General features: G+C 52.6%; 1 protein-coding gene across 1 annotated transcript in view; it reads right to left on the bottom strand.

The window, feature by feature from the left end:
- LOC123504309 (autism susceptibility gene 2 protein homolog) overlaps nucleotides 1-5,000 on the bottom strand; it is a 401,373-nt gene that overhangs the window by 387,456 nt on the left and 8,917 nt on the right. The window lies entirely within an intron of this gene.

The following is a 5,000-nucleotide window of genomic DNA, read 5'->3' as shown; positions in this document are numbered from 1 at the left end:
TCTCTCTCTCTCTCTCTCTCTGGGTTGTTCAATTCGTTATTGTAGAATATTATGGTTTGTGAATGTTACGATCTCTCTCTCTCTCTCTCTCTCTCTCTCTCTCTCTCTCTCTCTCTCTCTCTCTCTCTCAGCGTGTAAAGCCATTTGCATCCATTACTCTCCCTCCCTTGTGCACACGTCTTGGCCTCGCACCCTCTTCTACACAATCCTGAACAAATTCCCAGGGGCGCCCACACACACACACACACACACACACACACACACACACACACACACACACACACACACAGAGGTAGTGGTTGTCATGGAACTCAGCTCACTTAATCTCTCCTCTCTTGTGATACCTGGTGTGTGATCAGGTGACAGTCTCTCTCTCTCTCTCTCTCTCTCTCTGAACGAATCTATAAATCGTTCTCGCAGTTTAAATGATTCCACGTTCAGCGGGAAGATTCTACGCCCTTCACCTTGTTTCGTCTCCTCCCGTTCCGTTTCATCCCGTTCCGTTCCGTCCCGTCCGTCCGTCCGTCCGTCCGTTCCGTCCAGTTCCGACTTCCGTTCCAGTCCGTCCGTCCGTCCGTCCGTCCGTCCGACTCCTCATCCCGTTCCGTTCCATTCCGTTCCGTTCCGTTCCGTCCCGTCTCATCCCTTTCCGTTCCGTCCCGTCCCGTCCCGTCCCATTTCATCCCATCCCGTTCCGTCCCGCCCCGTCGGCTGCTTCCCGACCGGTTCCTCTTCAGCTGCCCAAAGTCCATGTGGTTTGGTTTGGCTTGGTTTGGCTGGCTTGGGTTGGCTTTGCTTTGCTTGAATTGGCTTGAGTTGGGTTGCCTTGGGCTGGGTTGGGGTTTTGGTTGATTTGGAACTGAGTTGGTTGCGTTGGGTTGGTTTGGGTGTGCTTGGTTTGGCTGGGGCTGGGACTTGACTTGACGACCTGGCTTGACTTGGCTTGGCTGGTTTGGTTTGCTTAGGTTAAGTTAGGTTAGGGCACGGATCCAGTCATTTACCCAACGTGGAAGCACCGAGGCACTGGGAGGGGCACTGGAAGACTGAGGGGGCCGTCGGGGCACACTCGCATATCACGGCAGACCAAGGGAGGAGAGGGAGGGAGGGACGTCTCGGTAATGGGCAGGCGGCGTGGCGTTATCAGCACACCGCATCGAGGAGACAGTGAACTGACTCCAAAGAAGCCCTATAAACCGAGGAGCAAATATTAGTATTCACCGGGCGAGACGGCAAATGGCTATTGTCACCGGCGCAGCAGCGAAGCATTAACTTGGCTGCCGGTGACAATTGTGCTGATAAATCTAATTTCCTACCCCGCCCACCACCAGCTCGGGCACGCACCCCTGCCCAGGAGTCCCGGGACGCGGCCGCCTATCATTATTAGCCGGCGCTGCTTACCTGCTTGCCATTACTCACTGCGCTAACTGACACACCTGAGAGAGAGAGAGAGAGAGAGAGAGAGAGAGAGAGAGAGAGAGAGAGAGAGAGAGAGAGAGAGAGAGAGAGAGAGAGAGAGAGAGAGCAATACCTATGAATCATGCCCCATAACCGTCCAATCTCTATAAACCGCTGTTCACTGCATCTGTCCCTCCCGCATCATCACACCCAACACGCACACAGCACGCAAGGAAGCAATGACGACAAGCACACACACACACACACACACACACACACACACACACACACACACACACACACACACACACACACACACACAGTACATATCGTCTTCCACAATCTGCACTTTTCTTCCAAACATGCAACCATTCCTAGTCCATCTCTGCCTAAACACCCAAACACCGTGCGTGGCCCAAACAAAGCGAGAGCAAACAAACAGCCTAGGCGGAGCGCTAAGCAAGCAAACACAAACACACACACACACACACACACACACACACACACACACACACTTAGGAGTAGCAGCGAGAGAAACCCAACGCTTGCAACTTTTTTTTCCTCCTTTCTTGACCAGCAAAGAGAACAGAGCACAGTTTTGTTCTTGGTGGTGGTGGTGGTGGTGGTGGTGGTGGTGGTGGTAGTAGTAGTAGTAGTAGTAGTAGTAGTAGTAGTAGTAGTAGTAGTAGTAGTAGTAGTAGTAGTAGTAGGGGTTTTTTTATGGACTGACGGAAGGAGAGAGAGAGAGAGAGAGAGAGAGAGAGAGAGAGAGAGAGAGAGAGAGAGAGAGAGAGAGAGAGAGAGAGAGAGAGAGAGAGAGAAAGGAAAGAAGGAAGGAACGAACAAAGGAAGCACGAAAAAATAAAAAAAAAGTATACAAAAATAGAAAACATAATAACTAAACGAAACCAGAAAGTCACAAAGAAAAAGAGAACACACACACACACACACACACACACACACACAACATTCCACATCCCACAGCCAACAGCACAGCATAACCTCAACAGCTGCAACAGAACAATAAGTAGACACAACACAACACGAACCCTCCCATAGTGATACCCTCCCCTAGTGACATCCTCTCCCCCACTAACAGTCTCCCTCCCATCCCAATGACACCCTCCCATTGTGATCTTCGTGACGCCCATGCTGATTAAATGGTTGTACTGAATGTCAACTTAATCACTCTCTACCTCGTGTGTGTGGTCAGGTGAAGGATGAAGGAGAGGGAGAGGAGAGGAGAGAGAGAGAGAGAGAGAGAGAGAGAGAGAGAGAGAGAGAGAGAGAGAGAGAGAGGACAGGTGTCAGAGGGAAGGAAGTTTATCTCCAAGGAGGCTGGATGAACACCTGCCTAGTTAGATAAATGGGTGATACTGGAGGAGGAGGAGGAGGAGGAGGAGGAGGAGGAGGAGGAGGAGGAGTGGCTTTGACTGTTACCTCTTTCAATACATCTTTTGGTCATTTTCCCCCAATTCTTGTGGTAATAACGACTTCCTACTGAGCCTTACAAGTATGTTGCACACTTGTAACTTGTTCTATCCAGGAAATGTCTTAATATTAAGTATATATTACGTATTGGCATTATTATTTTGACCACGACTGTAATTTTAAGCTATTCCCTGTGTGTGTGTGTGTGTGTGTGTGTGTGTGTGTGTGTGTGTGTGTGTGTGTGTGTGTGTGTGTGAGTGTGATATAGTGCCCCACAGCCACGAGTGTGGTCAAGCTGTGTCACCGAAGAGTAATGACGCCATGGTCTTGCCGCAGAATATATAGCTGTGCCCCATGGTCCGCCGATGCAATCTCTCTCTCTCTCTCTCTCTCTCTCTCTCTCACGCGCGCGCTGGCTGGCTAGCTGGTCGATGGATATTTGCTCGTGGTGAAGTGCGCGATTAATCAGCTGCAAAATTAATAAACCCTTCCAAAACGGAGCTTCGTGCAATTAAACAGTAATTTTTTCTCGCTCTAACGTCACGACTACTAAACACGCCAGCACGGGTTGTGTGTAATGGCGAGGGTGGCACGCCCGCCTACAGAGCTGCTGCATCATTACTCAGGCTAATTACTTTGTTGCCGAGGCATTAATAATGATAAGCATCAACTGTGATATTACAAAGATTACTCCTTTCCGCATCAAACCTAATTGTCCATTACAGTCATGCATCAGTTCAGACACAGGTAAGGAGGGGCGGGGAGGGAGGAAAAGGCGGGATGGAACAGGAGAGCAGGCGAAGCAGGGGGAGTGATCCGCCGGCGGGCCAGGTGGTGGCAACACGTGTGGTGAGCCTCTCAGCCCATCACCAGACCCTCACACCCTCCCACCTCCCCACCCACCACCTTGCCGCGCACCTGGCGAGCACCGGTCATTGTTGGATCTCAGCTGGTGAAGGAGAGGAAAAAATAAATAAAAGTGAGACGAGGAGGGAATGAGGCGCCACCAAGCAGCACGAACACAGGCTGCCTCCACCTGTCACGTGTGAAAATTATTACCCGTATCGCCTGCAACGATAATTTAGCGGGTGCGGCCGGATGCACACGGCTGACGATGATTTAGGTGTGGATCGCGCGACGTTGAGGCGTGGAGGTGCAGCACTCGGCATAGTGCAGGCCCGGAGCACAGGGCACGGCACGGCACGGCACCAAGCACTGCAGGTGACAGCACTAATGCGGCCTCATTACTGAGGTAGCGTGGTGGAAGCCCGCAGCACCACCACTGGCGGCAAGCATGACGGACACAGGCTCAGGTTAAAGATGGGAACCAAACTACATACCACTTCCGGACACCACTCAAGCCTTGCCTGAGCAGCGTGGTCCAGGGCGGCCTATCCCTGACCCAAACCCCAGTGTCCGGGCCTGGGCCGCCCCGCCAGCCGCCGCCTCGCACCGCCATGTGATCGCCTCCATTCAGCACAACAAAGGCTGCGCCACGTCTGGAAGGTGGACCAAGGAACCCATGGAAATGGCCCTCGCCGCGCGGCGCCGCTGTAACATGGACCGCCGACCACACCGGCCAGTTGTGACCGCAAACACAATCCTGGCTACAATTACCTCGGGGCGGAGAGGCGTTCCAATAGTTTAGGGCCTGAATCAGAAGGGAGGCAGGGAGTGTGTGTCGATGTAAACAATATGAAGATAAAGCGACGAGCCATACCGGACCGGTCTGGCCTGCCCGAATATAGGCAGGGTAGCCACGGCGGCTGACGACACCGACATCACTCCCACCGCACCGCACCGCACCGCACCGCACCGCGACCACCTCCCGCCTCCCGCCAGCCTGCTAATGACACACGGCGACGCCAACCCTTACACACCGACTCCCACGCCGAGAGAGAGAGAGAGAGAGAGAGAGAGAGAGAGAGAGAGAACATGTGTAGTACATAAACACTACTTACGAATACATGGAAGAAACAGACAAACAATCAAACAAACAAACAGACAGAAACACAGACAGACAGCCTGGGCCAGCGCCTTCAACGAGGTGATGCGAGGTGAACCAGCACACTAACAGACAAATACAGAGGCTACAGGTGGTGATGGCAGTGGTGATGGTGGTGGTGATGGTGGTGGTGGGCTGCCTTGAGGACTTGTTTGGTGAGGGAGCTGGG

This window comes from Portunus trituberculatus, chromosome 15, assembly GCF_017591435.1.
Source record: "Portunus trituberculatus isolate SZX2019 chromosome 15, ASM1759143v1, whole genome shotgun sequence".
Lineage (NCBI taxonomy): Eukaryota > Metazoa > Arthropoda > Malacostraca > Decapoda > Portunidae > Portunus > Portunus trituberculatus.
Note: the sequence above shows the minus strand (reverse complement) of the source record. Positions and strands in the feature narration are given on the sequence as shown.